Source organism: Xenopus laevis, chromosome 1L (assembly GCF_017654675.1).
Source record: "Xenopus laevis strain J_2021 chromosome 1L, Xenopus_laevis_v10.1, whole genome shotgun sequence".
Taxonomy (NCBI): domain Eukaryota; kingdom Metazoa; phylum Chordata; class Amphibia; order Anura; family Pipidae; genus Xenopus; species Xenopus laevis.
The window spans coordinates 21,404,664-21,421,434 of NC_054371.1; positions in this window are offsets into that span (position 1 = coordinate 21,404,664).

Here is a 16,771-nt window from a genome sequence, read left to right on the forward strand (position 1 = left end):
CCAAGTTAGAAGACCTTTCCTTCTCCTTAAAGCACCTAGCAGAGCCTTATGCACTTGTGTAAGTTTTTTGTTTTTCCGATATTAAGCACAAGGATAGGGAAAGCACTGTTTACTTAAGGGGCTCGCAAAAAAGTCTGAAACACAAAAGGGTGATCAGAAGCAGAGCCCTGGGAGCTTTATACATCTTTTTGTAAATACAATAGCTCTATATGACTAAGTCAAAACTATGCGAGGTCAAGAGCTGCTTAATACAGAACAGTCAAAACATTCCAGCCCGCGCTACAGGTCCCTGCAACAGAACACAGCCCAGTAAAACATATAAACTTGTCTTCACATTACACTCAAAGCAAATCCCAGAGGGGGAGAAATGGCAAAGCCGCTTTCCCAGATTTCAGATGCATGCAGGACCGATGGATTATGGCAGGAATGACAAACTCCTAATCCCCTCGCTGCTCTGAGCCCCACACAGCCTTGAGGCACTTGCTTGCACAGCTATCCAATGCTTTAAGAACCTCTTTGGGCAGGAACGTGGGCAGGAACGTGGGCAGGAACCCTGGAAGATGTTGAATATGAAAACCAAAGCTATGCCATACATTTGTACACATGGATATGTGATTCCTGATTTATTTAGCTCTACCTGGGATATCAATATACCGGAACACCAGCCATTCAGATAGATTGTCCTAAACGATGGCATACCAGAGTCTATACAATGGTGCATGGGTTTGTGGATAATATATACAACACCAAAACATCATCATTATGAGCATCCTGGGACCCAACAGCCATTTTCATGCTGCTCTTCTTCTTAATAAAACTGGAATTGATGTTTTTGCAGATCGGTAGGTTTAATAGATAAACACAAGTGGCCTTCGGGTCACACATTACAATTAGCACATTGACAATATCTGAGCTACATGTCGTCATTTCAATTTGCAATTATTTATATCCTTCCCCAGAAGCCCACGAGGCTATATTTTTTTTAAAATGGAGTGAATTTCAGTGATGACGGCAATAATTATATAAAATAGCTTGACCATCTTTAATAATCAGGAGGGGATCATTTGGGAAGGGTTACATTGGCACCTTGTTTAAATGAAAATGATCTCTATCTTGTAGGTTGAACAAAACAAGGTGAAACTATAGAACCCCCACCAAGAAATGCCTACGGGTCTGCTCAGACTAAGGTCTGGTTGCCACTACGTATTGCAAGGATTAAACCCATTGAGACCTACCAGCCGCCACTTCCCCTTACAATCAGCGTGTGGCTAAGAGAGTCGTATTCAAACCACTTAGGATTTTAGTGAATTAGACTCAGAACCAGAAGATCAATATAAATAAAGAATATTGAGACCAGCATTTCCTGGAACCTAAATGGTCCAAATAAAGTGATGAACAAATCTCAAAATACATTGAAGTAAATGGGCGACAATTTTTTTTTAGCTCAACAAAGAAGGACCGCTCAAGGTTCACTCTCCCTTTTTGCTGCTCCAATCGGGTGATCAGTCCGCAGCGTAAACATTTTTTTATGTACGGGCGTTTGTTTGTTCTGGCGACTTTTTTGTCAAAAAGCATTAAAGTCAATGGATTTTATGGCAACTCTTTTTGTCCCAATGCATTGTCAATAGGATTTTTTTCTTATGGTGGCTTTTTTGTCTCGTCGCAAAATTTTTGTGACTTTTTTGTTGCAGCAAATTTTTGCTGCAGTTTCGCAGAAATTTTTTTGCAGATGGCCGCAAATCAGTGGCTGGCAAAAAATGTTCTTATCACTATTCCTACAACTGCTGACTAAGGGGCACATTTACTAAAGAGCGAAGTGACTAACGCTAGTGATGATTCCCAGAGTGATGTCATTTAGTTACTAAGCCGATTTACTAACAGGCACAGGCGTCACTTTGCTAGCGAAGGAGATAGACGCTAGTGTTGCTTCACACTCTAATTCCATGCGAATTTTCGCTCTGGCGAATTCACTAAGATGCGGATTTTACCGAACGTAACCTCATTCGCTAGACTTGCCTTCGCCAGCTCAGACCAGGTGAAGTGCAATGGAGTACATAGGACTTCCTCAATTTGAAGTCCCAAAAAACGCTGGCGTCTTTTTTGAGTGATAGCCTGCAAAAATCCTTAAAAATGTTTTTTGGGTAACCGGGTTCCCCCATACATTTTGTAACATATGGAACATAAACTATACAGTGGGCTCATGTGTAGGGCATTACAACAACTCTATTGTCTTTATTAAGGTTCCCTGGACTGTGTAATGTAATGTATTTGCTGCAACATATACGTCCATTCAACTTTATCATTTCCCGCGGTATGCAAATTAGCCTGATCGAAGACCTCTAACGAAGTTGCGCTAGGCATAATTGAACGCTAGTGCATCTTTGATTGCAACGTAACGCTAGCAAAAATTCACCAGCGTTCAGCTCCCTGGACGCAAACTCGCATTTTAGTAAATTAGCGTTGTCTGAGCGAATTTTCGCCTGCCGAAGTGTAGTGATGGGTGTGAATTTTCGCAAGTTAGTACATTTCCCCCTATATGTCCAGGACCCTCATCTGTTTTGGCCCCCAAGACCATTTGCTGGGACACATTACTAGTCTCTGCTGGATAGACCCACATACACACAAAGTGCTCAATATCAAGGCAGAGAAAACAAAGCAATGAAAAAACTGAATTCTAGATCTACCCATTAATCAACCACAAACCAAAAAACTTTTTTCAAGCAACTATGGGGCAAATTTACTAAAGGGTGAAGTGGCTAACGCTAGCGAAAATTCGCCACCGTGACGTCATTTTGCCACTTTGCCGATTTACTAACGGGTGCTGGCGTAAATTCACTAGCGAAGTGGACCTACTCTAGCGCTACTTCGCACCCTTACGCCAGAGGAAGTTGCGCTCTGGCGAAGGGACGTAACTACGCTAATTCACTAAGTTGCGGATTTTCGTAAACGTTACCTCTTGCGCCAGAGTTTACTTCGCCACCTTAGACCAGGCGAAGTGCAATAGAGTAGATAGGGATGGTCCAAAAAAAGTTGACATTTTTTCTAAGTCCCAAAAAAAAATGCTTGCGTCTTTTACTTTTTATAAGGTGATAGGCTGAAAAAGATCGGAATTTTTTTTTAGGGTACCCTCCTTCCCCCCTACATTTGATGACATATGGCACCTAAACTATACTGTGGGCACATGTGTAGGGCATTAGAATACATTTAGTAAGGTTCCCTGGCCATCGCTAGCGCAACTTCGCAAACGATCGGTAACTTTTGCGCAACTTCGGATCTTCGTGAATTTGCGCAGCCCTGGCGAATCTACACCTGGCGAAGTGCGGCGAAGCCAGCGCTGGCGCAACTTCGAAGGTAAGTAAAATTGCCCCTATATCTAGTTTGAGAGCTATTCACTTGAATGCAAAGCCTAATTTCTGACATCTCTCTTACTTGCATTTATTGCATCAAATCAGCACATTAGACCTTACTCCCCTCCAATCGAATGGCAGTAAATAGTTACATTAACTGACTTTGGAGATTTCCCCCAGCTCAATGTGTGATACTGAATATCATCAATTATTGTTCTGTGAAACTCCAAACCCATCTTCACAGAAAGGGCGGAATGTGCAAAAGTGATGCAATTAACGTAGACTCGGCAATCAGAGAAACTGGATTTTCTTCATCAGCCTCAAAACTGCTTAATTGTGCAGCAGAATTCTAATGAGCCAGTGAAATCAGCTTCCATAGAAAGAAGATCAAAAGTTCTAGGAACTCGTACTGGAACATACCATTGAGCTGCTTTGCAACATTATTTCTAAGGAGATAGGGGCTAAATTGCGCAAGTGCAATTGCCCACAAAAATAAATCAGCAGCAAATTTAAAATTTCTGGTAGTAACTGGTAGTTTGGGTTAGGACATTAGTATACCCTGTAGATTTACAAGCAAATCATAATTTTCAGAGAGAGTAAATGGTACAAATATCTCTATAATAGGGACAACTGATAACGAATTCAGTTGAATTCTTGTTCCCTGCACTCAAACATATTTTAATAGGAGAGATCCCTCAATGCCTTGTACATATAACGGCCCGAGCAGGTACAGTAGGGCAAGATGGTAGGAGAGGGGCAAAATAGAGTCATATAGCCTAAAACAGCAAAAATGGTGAGTTTTCTCCAAAAGTAAAGACCGTTATAAGTAAAAATTCAAAACATTTATTAGGACATACAGATAACCGCCTAATGCATTTCATGCCTACTGGGGCACTTACTCATAGGCTCATATAGCCTATCCAAACAAGTCAAATGTATAAAGTCATTAATGGAATATAATCCTCTACCTCTTCATGAATTTACTGTAAGTTGGCAACACATTGAGTGCAGAATTTCACTGAACCACCACTAGGGAGATCAAAAAGTTGCTTTGTGGAGATTTGAACCCATTCCGTGGTCAGCTCCATAGTGGGGTCATCATTTAGTCAGGTCTTCTGTTTTTGACCAGTACTGGAGTTGAAAAAGGAAACCAACACAAAACACTCGACTTGTGAATAAAGCTGACCATAGATGCAAAGATCTGACTTCCCCATGTCCCGACCTGCCACTAACCATTCAGATCAAATAAAGTAGAAAAGAACAGATCAGCCGATTTTCTGCCCCTGACAGCAATCGTACGACAGTTATGTCCAACCAAAGCTACTGACAGTCTCTTACTGAAAATCGTATGATCGGTAATACATGCAGAGATATTTGTCCGATCGACCAAACGACCGATCTCCACCGGACTCTACACACACGGTCCGAAAATCGTATGAATCCTCGATTCCTACGATCGGATCTTTGTGTTTATGGCCAGCTTTAGGGTTATATTGATTGAATTAATGAAGGAATGGCTACATGGCTCATAGGTGCCCATGGGGAGGATTATGAACACGTCACGTTCCCTGCATGGAGGTATTCAGGATAAATGAGTCCTTGTGTTCATCAGATAGCAGCTTTGTGTATTCTGGAACCACAGACTGACCTGTTTGAGTCACTGACACTAAGCTCTGAAATTCCTTTAAGTTTATGCATGAACCTAAGCACAATAAAGCAAAGAGATAGCACAGAAATATTGGATATTGGCTGGAAAAATCCATCCAACGTCTAATCTGGGGTGATTCTGGGCATGTTTCAGATCTCAGGCAAAGAGCTACAGTATCCTACTGACCCCTTTAATGTCTCGTTGTAATATGTGGGGACGACAGTCATTCACAGGTTATGTAAAGCCTATTATTCTCTCCATATTGTGGCACAAAATATGCAAAGTTGTTTTTGATGTTCACTGACCACCACACTGTAAGAGGGTCAATACTGTCACCTGGAAGGTTCCATCTCTAGATGAGGTGTTGTGGTCTTGGGTATTCTGAAACATTTCTGTATTTAATAGAAATACTGTCGGAGTGGCATGTGGCACTAACACTCTGCATCCTGAGCCCTTATTATTTAGCCTTTATTTGCCATCTATACTTCTTCACTCAGTATCCCAACATTGGGCTTGGGAAGTGGCCTGGGACCTAAAGTATCTTCTCCTGTCCCCAAGCCTGATGTTGCTCTTGGAACAGTGCTGGGTGAAGATCTGTTGCTGGCAAACTTGGGTTAAATAACGCAGGACAGGGGAAGAAGTATACGTTCTAAAACATCAAATTAGTGCCCAGCAGCTTAATTAAGGTCAACTGACATGTTCCTATTGAAATCTGGAAAGTATAAATATGCCTTTAATTTTGAACTTGGAATTTGCTTCTGTCCTAGACATAAGTGCAACAGCACCAGGGACATAACCAACCACTACAAATCTTTCCCCCATATGTAATAAATGACACAAACGTTGCCCAGGTGCTGTAACTCATAGCAACCACTGAGATGGCTAGTGCATTCTACATGCTGATTGGGTGCTATAGGTGATAGGAACTGCAGCAAACTTTGCACCTTTTATTATATAAACCCCTTTGTGCTCAAATATTGAGTGCCTCTGAGTAGTGCATTTGCGGGCAACATGGAAATCTCCTAGAGACAAGGTACAAAGTGCAAAAAAATGCATGCCTGATTTTGCCCTTTAGTAATAAACAAGAAAAGTAATATATATTGTAGTAGCTGTAGCTGACACAGTTCTGTTAATCATTCCTTAATATAAGCAGATCTGATTAATTTAAAGTGAAATGATGCATTTTCCCATTCTCTGAGCAACACAATAACAGGGCATTTAAATTCCAATTAAGTAAACCTATAGTAAAGGGAAAGTGCAGCAGCCCAGCCAGGAGAATGGGAAATGGGGACAGAGGACACCGGTTCAAAACTCCCCCTGGGAAGAAGCGGCAAGTTTGTGCTTCGCATTCCCGTCTCCCTAGTGATGGCAATCAAGAAAATGAAGGGAGGGGGTTAAAGGGGTGTTTATGTAAAGAAAGAGGCAAATGAATTAAGTTGTGCTGAATTCTAAGACAAGTATCGGCCATACAAGAACAGTTTTAAATAGCTGTGAAATCTGGAATCCAGCCACCGAAACACGTCTGCGCTGCATTTGAATCAAGCTGATTGTTTGCTGGAAGCACCTGATCGGCTGCGTGTTTAGAATTAGAATGTGAATTTAAATGGACCCAGTCTACAAATTTACAAAAATGTCTTGTATTGTTTATAAAGCAATGGAGTTTGGTTAAAAATAATTGCTGTTTTTTTTGCTTGCTTTCTTGGACAGGTATACAGATAATTTCTTAATCGATTTGCTTTCTCTTAAATCTTCTTCCACTTGGGGGTGCCATGTTTGGCACCCCCAAGTGATTGTATTGACTTACCTGAAACCCCAGGCTGGTGCTCCTATCAGCAGAAAAGTACACCAGCCCGGGGTTCTTCCAGCGAGCACCATAAAGCGATCCTCTTCCGGCTTCTTCTTTCTTCTCGCGCCTGTGCATGCGCAGTAGAGTGAAAAGACGAACTTCAACTAAAAAGTCGGCTATTTCGTTCTACTGCGCATGCGCAGCCCCTTGAAGAAAGAAGCCGGAAGAGGATCGCTTCATGATGCTCGCTGGAAGAACCCCGGGCCGGTGCAGTTTTCTGCTGATAGGAACACAGTCCCAGGGTTTCTGGTAAGTATATGCAGTCACTTGGGGTGCCTAACATTTGGCACCTCCAAGTGGAAGAAGACTTTCCTTCTCCTTTAAACCATAGCAGTCCAGCCTTATGTTAGGACATAACTCATAGAAATATTGTAGTGGGTCACTCCAAGAAGATATAAGGGATCATTTACTGACAAAGACCCGAGTCTGCATTTATTTATGGGACACAGGGCATAGAGGAGACCTGTCTTTACTATCTTGCCCTGGAAAAATAGTGCTGAGAACTTCAATCTAGATTTTATTCTGGTGGAATGGCTATGGTCAGACCAAGCCGGTAGGAAACTTGGAAAAGCCCGGTTAGCCCCCGCAGCCCTCACTTTCTCAGGTCCGTTTTTCTAGTGGGAACTGCAGGTGACGAACGCAACGCTCCCCGTCCCCTGTGATCACATCCGCAAATAATTGAGGTAAGTAGTGTGTGTGTGTGGGGGGGGAACTAGTAGAGCTTGCGACTGGAGTGGGGGGCCCAGGCACCAGCACAGGTGGGCCCCGGACCCCCAGTCACACATTGATTATTGGAGATACTGTATGTGGAAAATCAAGGGAGACGTGCACCGTGTGCAAAAACACTAGTCACCCACAAACCTCCCTCAAAGACCCCTTTATATTTACACCACTCCTCTATGTTTACACCACTCCTCTATATTTACACCACTGTGCAAGTTACTGACCACAGCTCAGAGTAAGATGAGGGGCGACCAATGATATCACCCTGCTGCTTTAGAGGAGATACTTTACAGGAAGTAATACAGGCAGGAAGCAATAAATTCCCATGTAGATTCTGGGTAACAGTAAGCAATAATTGTATCATTATTTCCATCTATTTCATTTCATGTTTACTTTTAGAGTGCAACTACCTTCCTATGGGAGAAAGTCCATCATGAGAGGAAGACGGTATATTTTTATATAATGCTTTATTTCTTTATTTACATATAAAGACAATTAATGGTGTTCTGTCCATCACAGTTTTCCAAGAGAGCACAACAGTATTGAGTTTGTCCTAATCCACAGGGATAGCAACAGTTTGGACATGTGAGCAGCAAAGGCCTGTTACAAAGGGCTGCTGTAATTCCATTCTGTATATTGAATGGCGGCTCTTTCAGCTTTTATGCCCTCATTTCTGCTCTCTACTTTTTGTGGTTTCTCTTTCTTCTGTTCTTTTTCTTCCCTTGGTTCTGTTTGGTCTCATTTGCTTTCTGAGCTCCTGTGTTCGTATTCTCAACTTCTCCTTGCTTTTCACAAACTTTTTCTTGTTCATCTGTTTTCTGTACCAATTCTGGTTTTATTTCATTGACACCTAAAGTAAAAGATTGGTCAGAAAACTCTCCATCCAGTACCAAGCACTAATGTTTAATCTCCCATTCCCTGAAGCCTCTCTCATTGCTCTGCACAACCATTTCCCTCAAACAGACCTGTGTGTAGTGAGCATTTTATAGTGAGTATATTTTAGGTTGTAATTTTGGGTAGGAAAAGTGGAAGATATCAGGTTTAATAGGGCAAAATAACGAGTGTATCTGCCACCCTACACGTAGTCCTTCAGCCCTTGTAAAACCCTCAGCTCCCACCCAACAGCCACATTTTCAACACGTCACTTAGTTTGTACTTACTTTCTGCTATCTCTGTATCTGTATCAGCACAGATCTCTTGAGGGGCATCAGTCTTTATAATAGACACAGGTACTTCCTTCCCTTAATTTTCTGTTTCTTTCTTAGGAATATCTTCCTTTTCCTTAGAGTCTTCTTCAGGCATCTGTATTTTAACACCTAAAAAAGCAAGAGCACAACTGTTCAGCTCTCCCAAAACGATGGAGTTACTATAATAATAGGGACAAATTTGACTTGGTGGCAACCCATAGTAATTGATGAGATGTTTGCTTCCAAACAACAGAGTAGCAAATGTTAACTGCTGATTGGTTGCTATGGGTTATTAGACATAAAGAAACTTTTACTTTTTATGAGGCTTTTGTAACTGCCTAATGAATATATTCATAATGATATGGCTGCTTTCACCCTAGCTTCTATGATAAGGTCTCACTAGAAATACTAGTGACAAATTGAAGGTAAATTCCAAGTACAAAGGAAATCATACTGGTCAGCTTTAACATTAGTTTGTTGAGGGACATTCGGGATAGGGGAATTGGTTGGTTCTCCATCAAGAAGAAAACGTCTGGAGGGTGGATAACGGAATAAAGAAAATTCATTCTTTTGCTTAATGAGAAAGTCAAAAATCAGTTAGACAAAGGTAACTGAATAATTATACCAAAAAAAACAAGCTCCTGGAAGGTTATACAGGAATTTGTAGCAGTAAAAGGAACAAACGGTGGCAATTTCTATAAGGATGGCATGCCGTTATCCAGATACCAGTTTACAGTGTTTTTTTAAAAGGTTAGGTTTAATGGCTAGTTGGGAAAGTAATAAACAAAGTACTTGTTGTTTAAGATGAAAAAAGTTATTTGTCATTAACATTTGTGATCGTATGGTTTGGCTTGTGCGGAAGCCTGGGGTATGGACCACCATGGGACACGCTGAGAAGAGAGAAATCAGGGAGAGCAGGGCAAAGGGCTCTGGGCTCCTCCTTGGTGGATTCTCTTAAAAAAGTTATATGTGAAGTCAACTGGGCTGCATTTGGTGGTGGGGACTTAATATTCTAAATGTTTAAAAGGATCCATCGGAAAACATGTTTTTTTCAAAACGCATCAGTTAATAGTGATACGCAGAATTCTGCACTGAAATCCATTTCTCAAAAGAATAAACAGATTTTTTTTATATTCAATTTTGAAATCTGACATGGGGCTAGACATTTTGTCAATTTCCCAGCTCCCCCCAGTCATGTGACTTGTGCCTGTACTTTAGGAGAGAAATGCTTTCTGGCAGGCTGCTGTTTTTCCTTCTCAATGTAACTGAATGTATCTCAGTGGGACATGGGTTTTTACTATTGAGTGCTGTTCTTAGATCTACCAGGCAGCTGTTATCTTGTGTTAGGGAGCTGCTTTCTGGTTACCTTCCCATTGTTCTTTTGTTTGGCTGCTGGGGAGGGGTGATATCACTCCAACTTGCAGTACAGCAGTAAAGAGTGATTGAAGTTTATCAGTGCACAATTCACATGACTTGGGGCAGCTGGGAAACTGACAAAATGTCTAGCCCCATGTCAGATTTGAAAATTGAATATAAAAAAATCTGTTTGCTCTTTTGAGAAATGGATTTCAATGCAGAATACTGCTGGAGCAGCACTATTAACTGATTCATTTTGAAAAAAATGTTTTTTTCCCATGACAGTATCCCTTTAATAAATCTGTGACCTGGTCCCTCTAAGTTAAGTTGTTCAAGTTGTTAAGTTGCTGGTTATTTAATTAGTAGGATTCATTTGTTAGATGGAGATATTTGTGTTTCAGTGATTCATAGCGGCATAGAACATTTAGGGCTCATAGCGCAAAATGATGAGTGTATCTGCCACCCTACATGTAGTCCTTCAGCCCTTGTAAGACCCTCAGCTCCCACCCAACAGCCACGTTTTCAACACTTAGTTTGTACTTACTGTCTAATATCTCTTTATCTGTATCAGCACAGATCTCTTGAGGGCCATCAGTCTTTATAATAGACACAGGTACTTCCTTGTTTTCATTTTCTATTTCTTTACTAGGAGTATCTTCCTTTTTTTTAGAGTCTTCTTCAGGCATCTGTATTTCGACTCCTAAAAAAGCAATTTAAAAACATTTTTATATGGGTTTTTTGGAACTGCCTAATGAATATATTCATAATGATATGGCTGCTTTCACCCTAGTTATTGTGATAAGGTCTCACTAGAAATACTTTGGACAATTCATTTGATGACAAATTACAGGTAAATTCCAAGTACAAAGGAAATGATATGATTAGCTTTTAAAGGGACCTTTGGGATAGGGGAATTGGTAGCTCCATCAAGAAGGAGAAGGACCTTTATCCCTTGGGTATCACATGGGTTACTAAATATGGAGAAACTTTTTATTTTTATGAGGGTTTTGTAACTGCCTAATGAATATATTCATAATGATATGGCTGCTTTCCCCCTAGCTTTTGGGACAGTGATGATACGGACCTAACTTGCAGTTTTAGCCTTGTTTAGTGTTAGAGAGAACAAGTGCTCCATATCAGTCCGGGATAATGTTACTCTATAGGGACAGTGCCTTATTATCTATATGAACCTTAGGGTAAAAATATCGCAATAAAATTTTTTACCTTGTACAACAATTTGGAGGCAGCGCAGCTCTTCCTCGGCTTCTCTTAGTTCTCTTACATTCTTGTTGCTGGGAGAGAAAGGTTAAAAATTAAGTTATGAAGCCCAGTTATGAGTTGTGTTTCACAGAATAATGAGACTATGCCAATATGTTTTACTTAGAAGAAAAATAAAGGCAAAGTAAGTTTATTTATAGGAGTCTAGATTCCCTTTAAGCAAACCAACCAGAATGTATTGGTCATCTGTTTAAAGCAAAGTTCTGGTTGGTTGGTGTAGATTCCCTTGAAAGTACTCACCAGAATCGAATACATAAAGCCAGGACTGCGAGTATAAGTAATCCAACACATCCACCAGCAACACGGATAAGTAGTGCAATAGGGATATCTGCAACATGACAAACACATATGTTAGTGATTATATAAACATGTAAGTGCTAGACATGTTCAAGGGGATGGATCTAACATGGATCCTTATCATGTAAAGTAATGTAGAGGAGGAAATTGCCCTGGACCATCAGCATTAATTGCACACCTTGGTAAGACCCTAGAAATGCAATTATTACATTGTCCAACATACAACCTAAGGCCGTTGTTGATGTGGAACTCCCACAATTGAAAGGATAAACCATAGTAGCACTGGTCCAGAATGGGGCAAGATGGAATATGGCAAGTGCTAGCCCCTTCCGAGTCTGGCGGTTGCATTGATTTTGCACTTGGAGCTATCTATGCAGGAGAAGTGACATTCTGGATTTACAAATGAACATTTTGCATTTGGATGTCAATAATCCAAAATGCAAAGTGAGAAATGTATAGTGCAGAACAGTTACAGCTACACAGATAGGCGATGCAACTTGTAATCACAGGGTAACTTATAATTCCACCCCAGGGCAGGAAAAGAACACTCCTGTATACATTTGCATTCATATCTACTAGTGGAAATAGAATTAAAGGTGAAGGAGAATAATAGGAGAAGTGGGAGGGAAAGAAATAATGAATATAAGAGACAGATAAAAGCCACAGAAATCTTACCAATTCCATATACACTGATGCTGTCAGTAATCTGGACGGGATGCCAATCTGGGGGGAAAAAGGAGAATGTAATGACTTAGTTTACTGAATAGATATTACTGTTAATGAATTAATTTAATCAATAATGGGACAGGAATAAAATATAAAGAATAATATGAAGTGTCACATGGGGGAAGCTGATGGTCTCCTGAGATGGAGAGAAAAGGAAAATAACAGACACTCAGGGGCACATTTACTTAGGGTTGAGTATTGAGGGTTAATTAATTTACCGCATTTCCTTCGTTCGTACGATCAAATGAAAAATCGTTCGTTCGAACGATTAAATCCTTCGAATCGAACGATTCGAAGGATTTTAATCCATCGCTCAAAGGATTTTCCTTCGATCAAAAAAGCTAGGAAAGCCTATGGGGACCTTCCCCATAGGCTAACATTGATGCTCGGTAGGTTTTAGGTAGCGAAGTAGGTGGTCGAAGTTTTTTTTAAAGAGACAGTACTTCGACTATCGAATGGTCGAATAGTCGAGCGATTTTTAGTTCGAATCGATTCGAAGTCATAGTCGAAGGTCGAAGTAGCCAATTCGATGTTCGAAGTAGCCAAAAAAATACTTCGAAATTTGAAATATTTTTTATTCTATTCCTTCACTCGAGCTAAGTAAATGTGCCCCTCAGTATTTAATAATGATCCAATTACCTATTTGTTTCATCTCAGTTGTTGTAACCTCTGCCTCCTGATCATTGGGTCCTATAAAAAATAAACACAATTAGCTGGAGCATTACAATAACATTAGACTAATTAAAATAAAATCAAGTGTAAACACTAATATACATATATATATATATACTGTACACCATGATTATGGTTTCTTCTATTAACAGCCTCTGCCTTACTATACACTCTATCCCACAATTACACCCCATCCACTGACATCTTGCCTTACTATATACACTCTGTCCCACAATAACGGTGCCCTCCCGACCCCATCTTGTATTACTGAATACACTGTCCTTCTAAAAAACAGAAATAAATCTATTTGAAAATAAATATAAATACAGGATACATTACCATCCAGTCTATGAACTGGGAAGCCCGTAGTTAAAAAGATAATATTGATGCATAATAGAAATATAAGAGTTTGGTCGAAGATAAAACTTTGTAAGACTGCTTAGTTCTCTCTTCCGCTCCAACTGACGAATGTGTTGTTTGTGCTCAGGATACAGGATGTTGTTACATGTCAGGGCATTGTGATGTCACAGCTAATAGTGTCACATGTCTGCGCATTGTGTTATATAGAATGGCAAAAGGATATAAGAATAAGAGCTAGGGATGATCTGTGTGAATAAAATAACTGTATAATTATATGGATATCGCTATAGTTATGTGATCTTTATATTTAATCTTGTACAGGGAGATTGTGCACTGTGCATGGCATACCGTATCCCACCCCACAAGTTTAGTGATATATGTAGCCATGCATGTATTATGGGCCATATCACTGTTTAAGAATAGCGATGAGTAAATCTGTCCAGTTTCACTTCGCAGAAAAATTTGTCAGAAAAGTGCCAATGACAATTTTTCTCCCTCCAAATGCATTAAAGTCAAAGGACATTTTTTTTTCTTATGGGCGTTTTTTCTATTTTTTTCAGATGCACTAACAATGAATTCAGCCGAATACCAATCCCTTCTGAATCCAAACCCTAATTTGGACATTCTAACTTGAGGTTAAACAGTTGTAACATTGAGTCTTAAAGTGACATGACTTTAAGGTTTCTGAACCGTTGTTGCTGAACACTTTGGATCAGGCCCAATGCAAATCCTGCATAAATCACTGTGATCCAGCTGAATCCTTTACCTAATCCTGTATTTAGTGTATCCCTACTTGCTATACAGACTATTCAACAGTTACCAGTCCTACCTCTTGCCTAACTATACACACTCACTATCCCAATTAGTACATTTAAACATAAATTCAGAGTACATTACCATCCAGTTGCCCAACTGGGAAGCCCACAGCATTAAAGATAAAATGGATTAAAAATGAAAGTATAAGAATTTTTCTAAAGGTAAAACCAGTCATGTCTGACTCTGACTATGACCAGCTCTCTTCTGATTAAAGAGTGTGTTGTTTAAACTGAGCGTGTAACATACTGTGACATCACTGGGCATTTTGATGTCATCGCTAATATAAACAGTGCTGCAGAATAACAAGTTAATAGGACATTACAGATAAATTAATGTAAATAAACTCAGTAAATAAATACTCAGAGCCCACAGGCTGTTTCAGGGCTGGATTTCGAGCCGATTGCTCCTTTTTGTAATCTGATCATTCGACCCTAGGGCCGAACATTCGGAATATAGCCCTGCATTGGTGGGCATTAGTGATGGGCGAATTTACGCCGTTTCGCCTCGGCGAAAATTACGCGAAACGGCACTGGCATCTTGTTTTTGACGCCGGCGCCCGTTTTTTAATTTTTTCAGGCGAATTTTTGCGGGCGTTTCTCGAATTTATTCGCTGGTGGTGAATCGCGCAAATTCGCGCGTGGCGAATAAATTCGCCCATCACTAGTGGGCATAATGGGGAAAGGTCCACTCATTTGGCGATGTCGCCAAACCACGGGATCTTATAGTGTATGGCCAGCTTTATTGTCTTATGAAGTTAGGCAAACTCTTCCATGGTGCTGCTGAGATCATCCAATTCAACATATTCTGTATGGAAAGATAACATGTTCCCTTCTACTCATTATTTCCAACCTTTTCTTTAAAAAAACCAATGATTGAAAAGAATCACATGAATTTGGTGCTAGATTGCATGAGAAATTCAAATCCATGTGCCCACATGACTATTGGCTCTATATGTATTTGCTCAGGGATGTGCCAGGAATGATCTGGAGCCCTGAAACCCTGGTTTATTGGCCATTTTGCAGCATCTGACTAATAACAGGGATCGGTGTTGATGATGTTGCCATCTTGCCCAACTGTCAACCATCCTAACTGTTAACCATCCTGCCCAACTATGGTACCATCCTGCCTTTCTAGACCCCCTCCTCCCTCTCCCTACATACAGCTACTGCTCTGAGGCCCCCAATACATGGTCCCAGGGTTCTCCCAGGTCCCAGGGTTGTCACCCCCTCAAGATATTCAAAAGGTTTATATGTGGCCCTGGGTACTAAACTCCATTGAAAGTGGTAAAATAAAGACTCGTTATTTGCCCAGTGCCCATTTTACTCACTTGTCTCTGCAATAAAAACATTGACATCAATAAATATAACTTAGTTGTAATCCTGTGGTTTTATTAATAGTGCCCAGTCATTTTATTGGTAACTAATGGAACCTTTTATTATCCTGCAAAAAGATAAATGGAGGAGGTAATCATACATAGATACATATCTCACCGAATAAACATTATGTAGATCATAGAATGCATAACACTATAGAGATTAAAGGTGTAGTTTACTTTAAGTAACTTTTAGTATGTTATAGAATGGCCAATTTTTAAAATTTCAGTTGTTTTTCATTATTCATTTTTTATATATTCTTTTCGTTATTTTCCTTTTTCTTCTGACTCTTTCCAGCTTTCAAAGGGATAAGTTGGACCCCAGCAACCAGATAACTGAATTTGCAAACTGGAGAGCTGCTGAATAACTAAAAAAAACACAAATAATAAAAAATGAAAACCAACTGCAAATTGTCTCAAAATATCACTCTCTATATCATACTCAAACCCCTTTAATTAGAGAGTGCAAAGTGATTTTGAAGTAGAAGTACGATGCCCATGTAGAGAATAGCATAATATGAGCATCTGTCTTTAGGAACAGTTTATTTTCAGTTTTACAGCCATGTGATTGTTACTGAGGGAGTTGCCCAACTGGCTGAACAGATAAGTGAGTTTTATTGGCATGTGCCAGTAGCCCATAAAGATCATTTCTGCTGCCTGCCATATGCTGCTGTGCACCCTTGGCGCTTTTACCCCTGTTTTATAAGTTGTACTCTAAGGAAGAGGAATGATTTTAAAGAGAAAGTTAAATAAAAAGTGTTCCCAGCTGCGTTGTGTTAAATGTAGGGCTTATTTACCAGTGAAAAGTAGCAAAATTGCTCCATGGTTTTCACCCACCCCAACACAACATTATTTTCTAGTAAGTGCAGTTTAATTGTACACACTGCAGTCAGGCACAATCAGGGTTGGACTGAGGGGTCTGCAGCCCACGGGGGCTGCCAACTCAGGGGCACCCATACCCCCTTAGGGTCTCCCGCCCAAGTTTTGAGCTTGTCCAAGGTTGCAACATTCCCCCTCCTCCCCGGCTGCACCCATACCTTTTCACTTCTATCCCTTGCGGATGTGATTGGGGGAGAGCAAGGCAGTGTCCACAGCTTTCAGCGGGGAGTGGGTCTGGGTTGGTGGGGCCCTCAAGGACCATGG